The sequence below is a fragment of the Scomber scombrus genome, chromosome 14, assembly GCF_963691925.1.
Source record: "Scomber scombrus chromosome 14, fScoSco1.1, whole genome shotgun sequence".
NCBI lineage: Eukaryota > Metazoa > Chordata > Actinopteri > Scombriformes > Scombridae > Scomber > Scomber scombrus.
In genome coordinates this window covers 401,171-412,762 of record NC_084983.1, presented here as the reverse complement: position 1 = coordinate 412,762, position 11,592 = coordinate 401,171, and positions in this window count along the sequence as shown.

The window sequence follows — 11,592 nt, the reverse complement described above, 5'->3', positions numbered from 1 at the left end:
TGCTCCTGGCATGCACATGTCATGCTTTCTATTTGGGTAGGGTTTCTTCGTTAATGTTCTTCAATCAATCAATCAATCAATCAATCTTTATTTGTATAGCGCCAAATCACAACAAAGTTATCTCAAGGCACTTTACACATAGAGCAGGTTCTAAACCGTACTCTTCAAGTTTTAATTTTAAAGAGACCCAACATTCACACATGAGCAAGCATTTAGCGACAATGGCAAGAAAAAACTCCCTTTTAACAGGAAGAAACCTCAGGCAGAACCAGGCTCAAAGTGGGAGGCCATCTGCCTCGACCGGTTGGGGTAGAGAGGAGAGAGAGGAAGAATAGGAGAGAGAGAGAAGCACATTGAAGGTCCGGGAATGGAATCTGTCATCCGGACGTCTACAGGCCCAGATTGCCTGTGAGATGAGAAAGCACAGACAACTCCGGGGAAGAAGTGTAGGTTACTGAATGCATTAATAGTACATGAATGTTATTGGATATAGATGGATGGATAGAGAGAGAGAGAGGAGGAGAGAGGAGCTCAGTGCATCATGGAGGTAGGAGTCCCCCGGCAGTCTAAGCCTATAGCAGCATAAACTAGGAGCTGGCTAACTATAAGCTTTATCAAAAAGGAAAGTTTTAAGCCTACTCTTAAAAGTAGAGAGGGTGTCTGCCCTCCGGACCGAATCTGGGAGATGGTTCCACAGGAGAGGAGCCTGATAACTGAAGGCTCTGCCTCCCATTCTACTTTTAGAGATACTAGGAACCACAAGTAGGCCTGCGTTCTGGGAGCGCAGTGTTCTGGTAGGTACATAAGGGACTATGAGCTCTTTAAGGTATGATGGAGCCTGACCAGTAAGAGCTTTAAAAGTGAGGAGAAGGATTTTAAATTCTATTCTTGATTTTATGGGAAGCCAATGCAGTGAAGCTAAGATAGGAGTAATATGATCTCTCTTTCTAGTTTTTGTCAGAACGCGTGCAGCTGCATTCTGGACCAGTTGGAGAGTCTTTAGAGACTTGTTAGGACAGCCTGATAATAATGAATTACAATAATCCAGCCTAGAAGTAACAAATGCATGGATTAGTTTTTCAGCATCATTTTGAGACAGAATATGTCTGATTTTTGAAATGTTACGCAGATGAAAATAGGCAGACCTTGAAATTTGTTTTATGTGGGAATTAAAGGACAGATCCTGGTCAAATATAACTCCTAGGTTCCTTACAGTAGTACTGGGGGCCAAAGTAATGCCATCCAGAGTAGTTATATCATTGGATAATGTGTTTCTGAGGTGTTTAGGGCCAAGCACAATAACTTCAGTTTGTTCTGAGTTTAACAGCAGGAAGTTACAGGTCATCCAGGCCTTTATGTCCTTAATACATGTTTGTAGTTTAGTTAACTGGTTGATTTCATTAGGCTTTATTGATAGATATAATTGAGTGTCATCTGCATAACAATGAAAATGTATTGAGTGTTTCCGAATAATATTTCCTAAAGGAAGCATATATAAGGTGAATAGTATTGGTCCAAGCAATGAACCCTGAGGAACACCGTGTTTTACTTTTGTTTGCATGGAGGATTTATCATTGACATTTACAAACTGAAATCTATCTGACAGATAGGATTTAAACCAATTTAATGCTGTTCCTTTAATACCAATTAAATGTTCCAGTCTTTTTAACAGGATTTGATGATCAATAGTATCGAAGGCAGCACTAAGATCTAACAGGACGAGGACAGAGAGAAGTCCATTGTCTGATGAAGTTAGGAGGTCATTTGTAACTTTTACCAGTGCAGTTTCTGTACTATGATGAGCTCTAAATCCAGACTGAAAATCCTCAAATAAGCTGTTATTATTTAGAAAGTTACACAGCTGATTAACAACTACTTTCTCGAGGATCTTAGAGAGAAAGGGGAGGTTCGATATGGGTCTATAGTTGGCTAAAACCTCTGAATCAAGAGTTGGCTTCTTAAGAAGTGGTTTAATTACAGCTACTTTAAAAGACTGTGGTACATATCCTGTCAGTAAAGACAGATTGATCATATTTAATAAGGAAGTACTAACAGAGGGAAAGACTTCCTTAAGCAGCCTAGTTGGAATCGGGTCTAAGAGACAGGTTGATGGTTTAGAGGAAGTAATCATTGAGGTTAGTTCTATAAGGTCGACTGGAGAGAAACAGTCTAAATAAATATCAGGTTTAACAGCAGTTTCTGAGTTTCCTGTGTTAGAGGATGAATCAGTACTTATTAAGGGCAAGAGGTGATTAATTGTGTCCCTAATAGTTAAGATTTTATCATTAAAGAAACTCATAAAGTCATCACTACTGAGAGTTAAAGGAATACATGGATCAGTAGTGTTATGACTCTTTGTCAGTTTAGCCAAAGTACTGAAAAGAAACCTTGGACTATTTTTATTCTCCTCTATTAGTGATGAGTAGTAGGCAGCTCTGGTGTTACGGAGGGCCTTCTTATATGTTTTAAGACTGTCTTGCCAGGTTAGGTGAGATTCTTCTGATTTGGTGGAACGCCATATTCTTTCTAGTTTTCGTAAAATTTGTTTTAATTGTCGAGTTTGGGAATTATACCAAGGAGCTGTTTTCTGTTGTTTAATTATCTTCTTTTTTAAAGGAGCGATGGAGTCCAGAGTTGTTCTCAGTAAGTCTGCAGCGCTATCAACAATACAGTCAATCTGGGGGGGGGACTGAAATCAGAATAAGTCATCTCTGTTGTATTGATACATGGCATTGAGCTCAACATTGATGGAATTATTTCTTTAAATTTAGTGACAGCACCATCAGACAGACATCTAGTAAGAACATGTCTGTCCAGTGGTGTATAGTCCAGTAATAAAAATTCAAATGTTATTAAGTAATGGTCTGATAAAGAAGGATTATGAGGGAAAACTATTAAATGTTCAACCTCAATACCATATGTCAGAACAAGGTCGAGGGTGTGGTTATAACAGTGAGTTGGCTCATTCACATTTTGAAAGAAGCCAATTGAATCTAATAATGCAATAAATGCAGTGTTAAGGCTATCATTCTCAACATCCACATGAATGTTAAAGTCACCTACTATAATTATCTTATCAGTGCTAAGGACTAAATTTGATAAAAGCTCTGAGAAGTCAGATAAAAATTGGGCGTACGGGCCAGGAGGACGGTAGATTACAACAAATAAGACTGGCTGTAAAGTTTTCCAGGCTGGGTGAGAAAGGCTGAGAACAAGACTTTCAAATGATTTATAATTAAGTTTAGGTCTAGGGTTGATTTTTAGGTCTGAGTTAAAAATGGCTGCAACTCCACCTCCTCGGCCGGTGTCTCGAGGGATGTGGGTATTGATATGACTGGGAGGAGTGGATTCATTTAGACTGACATATTCATCCTGACGCAGCCAAGTTTCAATAAGACAGAATAAGTCAATATGATGATCTGATATTATATCATTGATTAATACACCTTTAGAGGAGAGAGATCTAGTGTTTAAGAGTCCACATTTAACTCTCTTATTTTGATGGTCCATTACTGGAGTGGTATTAATTTTGGTCAGGTTTTTATGTATCGCTCTTCTATTAAAAGCTGTTTTAATTGGTTTAGGAGGTCGGGGGACAGACACAGTCTCTATATGTAATTGGGTGGGTAACTGCTCTAGTGGAAGCACAGAGAAGCGTGTAAGACTGCAGCTCTGTCTCCTGGTCTGGACTCTGGGTTGTCATGGATTTGGGTCAATGAATTCGGCCATATTTCTAGATATGAGAGCAGCTCCGTCCAAAGTGGGATGTATGCCGTCTCTCCTAATCAGACCAGGTCTTCCCCAAAAAGTTTGCCAATTATCAACGAAGCCCACATCATTATCTGGACACCACCTCGACAACCAGCGGTTAAATGATGACATGCGGCTATACATGTCATCACTGATCAAATTAGGCAGGGGCCCAGAAAAAACTACGGAGTCCGACATTGTTTTAGCAAATGTACACACCGACTCAACATTAATTTTAGTGACCTCCGATTGGCGTAATCGGGTGTCATTTCCACCGGCATGAATGATAATCTTACTGTATCTATGTTTATCCTTAGCCAGCAGTTTTAAAGTTGACTCTATGTCGCCCGCTCTGGCCCCAGGAATACATTTGACTATGGTCCCTGGTGTCGCTAATTTCACGTTTCTGACTATGGAGCTACCAATGATCAGAGTCTGTTCCTCAGCAGGTGTGTTGCTGAGTGGGGAGAATCTGTTTGAAACATGAAGTGGTTGGTGGTGAACCGTGGGCTTCTGTTTGGGGCTATGCTTCCTTCGATTAGTCACCCACCTGCCCTGGTTTCCCAGCTGCTTGAGAACTACCGGGGGATTAGCAGTTATGCTAACACTGGGTGCAGGACGGCTCGCACTAGGTTACTGGGGCCTGGCTAATAACTGGAGCTAACTGGCTATCCTTGGTGCGGAGCCGCGTTTCTAACTAAGCCTCGCCTCCAAAACTGCAAACAGACTACACTTAGTACAAGTATCATTACCGTCAAATGAGGCAGAGGAGTAGCTAAACATGTGACACACCGAGCAAGATAGAGCAGAAGAGTGAGAAGAGGGGAGAGAAGCCATGGCTAACCGCTAACCAAGATTAGCTGTGGAGCTAACCGGAGCTAACAATAGAGCTAAAGCAACAGAAGTTTAAAACTGTGGGTTTTAAGAGATCGGAAAAGCAAGAAGCGCTTTAAACCAAACAAGCGTATGCTTAAGTGTACAATTAATAAGTATCAACAGGAATTAAGAATATATAAAAGTTAGCGGAGTAGAGAGCAGAGACACTAACGCTAACAGTAAACAGTAACACAGACGGTAACAGGAAGTGACGGAATACGCTTACCCTCCAGATACTATACAGACTCCTCCAGATTCTTGCCCATGTATTTAATGTTTTATCCGTGCTCAGGCATAATGTGCGATTTTAATTTCAGGTCCTGCGTTTCAGTTTTTAGCCAGTGCCACAAGTCTGTTTGAGACCGAAGTTCTGTTACTTTAGCAGTTTCTCATTTTCCTGTTATTTGATCTAGCTATTTGTTTAGATAAGTCTTTTTGGTTGGACCGTGGTTGCTTTTTTAATTTTGTTCTTTGACCTTTGTATACTTGACTATTACTTTAAAGCTGCATTCACACCAAAAGCGTCTGACGCGAAAAATTTGCTTGAATCGCTTCTATCGTGCCACTTGATCATAAATATCAATTTTTGGATCATCGCTTCATTTGCGATTGTGACGCCGGGAGAAACTCACAGCTGATTGGATGTCGCGACGCGATGTCACCTGAAAAGTTGAGTTTCAATTTTTCCAACTTTATCCGCGCCGCTTCAGACGCTTGATCCATTCAGACACTTCATTCGCGCCGCCTGATATGAAATTGCGTGTTTATCGTGCCATTCACATTGATTTTCTATGTAGACTTGCTGCTCAATTTGCGTCAGCCGCTTTTGGTCTAAGACATTATTTTCCCCCAGGGAAAAGTATTTATTGTGTGTAGAAATTGAACTGTCCTTTCTTTTTGGTGTATGAGTGTTATAGGAGCGACTGGGTCAGTGGTCGCCAGTCCTGCGCAGGGTTCTGGTGATAGGGTCTCGCCTCCCTCCCTGACCCCCCTCTCTCCCCAATTGTGTGAGTTAGTATGTTTTGTTGTACACTGCCCATACTATTTTATTTTTGCTCTGTTTGCCTTAATTTGCTGTGTGTGTATGAGGGTGGGTTGTGGGGGTTTGGCGAGTGCTCTAACCCAGTCTGACTTTTGTCCCCTCTGCAGCCGCAACCACAGCTGGTCGTAATATAGCTCTTTCAGAGTCTCCTGTTTTTATAATATAGATTCTTAATTAGCATAGCATTTTTTATAGTTGATTTTATGGCTTGATAAAAAATAAACAGTTATCCTGGGGGAAACTGCTTGTCTCTGTCCATCATTGACCATCACTTTGTCATCTTGGGTATTCAAAATGTTTTTTTTTACCCAAAGATTAAGGTGTTACACTGCACGGTCACATCTGGTTCTCATTTGGATCTCTAGTATCAACTGAGACATCAAGAAAATTTGTACAGCTTGTGAACCTCCACATAATGTATGTTTAGAAATGTCATCAAAATGCATTTTAATGCTGAAACTCTTAAAATATTGCACTGAGAATAAAAGGACATCTAACAAAACACACAATATTTAGAGGGAACTTAATTTTGTATAGTACGTAAAAACATTTTATCAGTAATGAAGGGTTTGAGTTGTCTGACGTGACTTGTTTTTACAGGAAACTGAGATTGCCAAGAAAAAACAGCGGCAGGCAAACCTTTCTGCCTGTTTTAAATGGATAATGGTTTTCTGTAAGTCTAACAATATCATAGAATATGCCTGTTATGTAAGTGATCATAGATCTGTTGAAATCTGTAGCTGAACAGAGTCAAAAATAAGTCATAAATGTTTTTCATAAGTCTGCCTGTTATTGAATGACTCCAGGAAGTCACTGCCTCACCAGTTTGCCAAGAAAGTCACAATAATGGTCTTGTGGCTCAAGCTCCATAACTCACTGGAGACTGGAGTGATATCAATCTTCTCTCTGCAAAAAAGGAACAGGTGTATATTCTTACTATTCCTTTAATAACAAATTGAGTAGGTTTACTATCAGTTAAAGGGGAACTGACTGCAGTTTACTCAAATGGAATGGAAGACTTGTCAAATTGGCCTTTTCTTCAAGGAAACTGCCTCTCCTAAACACATTGCAGAATATTCAGTAAGTGAAAAAAAAACTTTGCCCCTGCACACTTTTCCCTTCACATCCCTGCCCTGTGCATGTGAACGTATCATGCTTACTGTGTACCTGCAACTGACATAAAATAAGGTCCTCACCTTCCTCGGACCATGGTGACGTCTCATGAACACTCCCTTTAGTACACACACAGCTAATTAGTTACTGAACGTTATACAACAGCTTGAAAACAAATGGTGTAAGAAGACATTTTTAGGACCAACCAACAGACCTTCTGCAATGGCCCCAACCAATCACAAACCAGCAGCAGCAGAATTTCTGATGTCCATTTTGGTTACCACCAAAAAAATCTTAAGTACCAAACTTCATAACTTGAGCATCACAACAGGCTGTCAGACAGGCTATGAGCACCTGTCACATGTGAAATGTTAGATTAATCAAGATGTCACAGGGCTGCTGTCAGCATCTCAGCAGGCAAGGAGTTCAAATACACCAATGAGCAGGCACAGCCTGGTTTGCATGTTTTTTTTAGGGACCGAGCCGAAAGGCAAGAGGGCGAGGACTCCAGAAGGGAGTCCTGCCCTTGCCTGGAGGCAAGGACCCTATTGTTTTTGTATCGTTTTTTATTATTATTCTACCGCCTCTTTGCGCCTTAATTTGACCCCCTAAACCTGCTCCCAAACTCACCAAATTCGGAACGCACATCAGGTCTGGCAAAAAATTCGATAAAACAAACAACGTCGAACTCTCTAGCGCCACCTAGAAACACTAAAACGGCCACTACGCCTGATAAGAATGTCGTAGAAAGATCAAGCCAAAAATCAATTTTTTGTCTTATCAAGACCTACAAATCACGCGCTGACACCCCTGACCTAAATCCAACAGGAAGTGCACAATTTGCTGTTACATGTGGGAGTTTTGACGATTCTTGGCCTGCTACAAACGTTATCTTGTCCAAGGGCGTTCATCGTGGCGGCAACTTTTTCATTACTCGTCCAGTTTGGATTTTAGAAGCCCTCAAAGGTCAAGTGCCCAAAAACCCTCACCAAAACGCTCCCATAGACAATGAATGGGAGGAGAGTCTAATGCCACTTTGACCCTAAATTTGACCACCTAAACATGCTCCAGGACAGACCAAATTCAACACGCACATCAGGTCTGGCCATACATTTGATAAAATGGAAAATTAACCCTAAAAGTGCCAAAATGGGCTCTCTAGCGCCACCTAGAAACAGTAAAACGGCCACTACGCCTGATAGGAATGTCGTAGAAAGAACCCAAAACTCAATTGTTTGTCTTATCAAGACCTACAAATCACGCGCTGACACCCCTGACCTAAATCCAACAGGAAGTGCACAGTTTGCCATTACATGTGGGATCTTCAACGATTTTTCAGGCTTCTCAAAATATATATATTATTCCTGCATACTTTCAGTTACAGATTCCATTCAAACGTCAAAATGTAGCCACAAGTCTCATCTATGGATGTGTGTAATTTGGTCTGGCTATGTTTTATACTTTTTGATCTTCGGACACACATATGCACCCTGTTCCTCTCCCATTCAATCCCGAATCTCCATTCTGTCTGCCCATGCTCTGTTGTCATGCTCTGCAGTCGTTAACTACCATGGCAACGACTGTGTGTGTGTATGCACACACACACACACACACACACACTGGCTGAGCCAGGTTCATTTGTGGTCTTAGTGTGCCACCCAGTGGAGAAAACTTGTCATGATACCTGATAAGGAAGTTTTCTGATTTTAGTTCGTTTATTGACTGTATTATTATGATTTTAGATATCTGTGCAGTCTGTCAACTATTTCACTGACATTGCTGTCAAAGTCTAGATCAAACACAAATTACATGAGCATGAACTACAAACCTATCTACAGGTTTCCCTGAAAATAAGTTCCTCTCCTGTTTGACTCATCAAAGTGGCAGTTCATTTCAGTTGTTCAGTCTAAATGTCTACACAGACGGACAGAGGCAGAGAGAGAGAGAGAGTGTGTGTAACGTATATCTACTTATTGCAGTGTCCAATAAATGCCCGGGTCTGAATGCGTCTAAATGCACCTGACGGAAACCTTTCCGCTTCGCCGCGGCCCGACGTGCGCAAGGGTGCGAGGTCCCGCCCAACGCTGCTCGCAGCTTTAATTTTATGATTATACTGGATGTGCCAGGTTGAGATTAGGTGGTACAGACACGGCCATGACTACTTGGGTGATGGAGACGTGTTTCATTGCGTGTTGGCTGACCCCTAAGGTGCCAGAGAAAGATTTTCAGTTTCTGGTTGAGCAATAAAGACTTAGGCTTACACAGAACATCTTTCTTTCTTTCTTATAATTCGTATCATCATTTTATACACAAACACCAAAGATGGCAAACGGCAAACCAGAGGGATGCAAAGAAACTGTCTTTAAACAGGCAGTGTACAGGATACCTGCTCTTATCTACATCAGAGAAGACAAGATCCTGGCCTTTGCAGAGCACCAGGAGACTGTAGCTAATAACGAACATTATTAATAATTAATCAACAAGTTGATCAACTAGTTATACATTGTACTACCATTATAACTAATAAACAAACAATGAACATGGGAAAGGTGAAGAGGAATGTATGCACTTGTAAGGTGGCGATTGAGGTGATTATCTGCAACTGGTTTATTTGTATATTACTTGTAAAGACAGTTTTAACCACATCCATGCTAAATGAATTCTAGTAATTACACACCTCTGATTCGAGCAGGGCATTAAAGAATAGTCTGATGTGAAGCCTTCTCTCTATAGGTATTTTAAAAAGGTAATCCTTGTATGTGACTGTTCACTTAAAATGATAAAAGGCTCCACAAATACACCAGACATTAAGATGTCACTTTTTTGTCACAATGATGTATTATAATATGCTTCTTTGAGTCATGAAGGCTTTGATTTCTCATTTTTATACACAGTAACCTGTGATTTTGCCAAGAAACAATGGCAGCAGGGAAACGTTTTCCCTCTGTTTCCAATGGAAAAACAGTAGACTTGTAGTCAAGACCGCCTAAACCGAGACCAAGACACTACCAAGACCAGAGGGTATCAAGACCGAGACCAAGACGAGACCAAGGCCAAGACAGACTGAGTCAAGACCAAGACAAAGTCGCGACGAGACCGAGACGAGACCAAGACCGAGACCAAAAAAAAACAAAACAAAAAACAGCTAGTGAGCTAGTGTTACACCATAACTTGCATCAATTGAATAAGAGCAGCATACTGGGGTAAGGGGTTCAGTCCCAGTTTAAATTCAATTTAAGAAGGTATTATTTCAACTACAGACAGAACAATGCAGAATGCTTCTTTCTTGCCCCTGGACTGCAAATTTCTTTATGTTCCGTGAATGCAAATTTAATGATGGCGGAATTTGCTGACATTATTATTACTAGGTCTGACTGAGACTGACAGCTACGACGTAAACCTAACGTTTCGTATCTTTTGATTGGATGAGCGCCAGTTTCTTAATCACAACAAAATACATGTATGTCATTGATTGGTTGCATTTGAAGGGCGTGAAAGGCGAAATAATTTAATGTTGCATTATCGAATGTTATGTTTTGTATCATGGACATTATTTGTTGCAAATCTCCCGACCACTTTGTCGACCTGAGACCGCAAGACCAAGACAATGAGACCAAGACAAGACCAAGACCAAAGACGGTCGAGACTGTGACAAGACCGAGACCACGTAAAAGTGGTCTCAAGACCGGTCTCGAGACATCCAACTCTAAAAAACAGAAAATAATAACAGTATAATATCACGATTTCATTTATCATAAACTAGTCTGGTTTTCTGCAAGTCTGTAACAACGTGATGTTAGAGATCACAGAGATCTGTTGAAATCTGCAGTTGCAAAATAATTCATGGCTTTGTTTGATTGTACTTTAATATTTACTCAAGCATGTAACAGAACTCGTTCTTCAAATAATAAAATCCACTCATATAATGGCATTTTTTCCCCCATCTTTATTCTTGAATTTGATCACTTATAGCTTTGAGAAGAACACCACATTGTGCTAAAAAGAGACACTGTGAATATCATTCTCATTACGTTCAAAGAATTTCTTGCATAAACACATTTCCTCTTTTACATACTTTGATATTGTAATTATTCCAAGTGGATCTGTTTTTCAGAAATGAACTATTCCTTTCCTCTTTCCAAGAAAAAAAAGTTGGTTGCTGCCAAATTGTTGCCACTGTTCCATAACAGTGACCTGTATACATGTGTGTTTCATCTCTCTGTCTGAAATCTTACCTTATTAAAATGGCCATTTTTCTATATGCAAACGATCAATTAACTGGCTGGTATTTATTTGCTCAACCTGTATGGGGATTATATTAACCCACTCACCAGAGCATTGATCTCAGACAATTCTACCAAACCTCAAATGACATTCAATGCCAATGCAATCTTAAATGTGTTTTACACAACCAGTCAAACGTTTGGACAGAGCTAAAACACAAATTCAAATTCTTTTGATTGACCAAGTGTTTCTAGTACTGTAGATGATAAATGCCTTGGTGTCATCACCTGTAAAACCTGCATTGAATGCTGCTGTCAAGTCTTAGGAAAAATACAGGAGAATTTTAGCCAGTGACACTGCTGAGGCCAGATGCATCAAACTCTCTATAGATTCATGACTAAAACTGTGTAAAGCCAGAAATATGCACACAAATTCTTTGCTTCAGATTTATAAAGCTGTGTGTACACATCGTTGTGTTTTATAAATGTCAGTCATTGTCACACCGGACGCATGTGCACAAACCTCATTTCCATAAATGGACAAAGACGTCCTGAACCAGCTGCTTTCATATCAACATGATGCCTTCT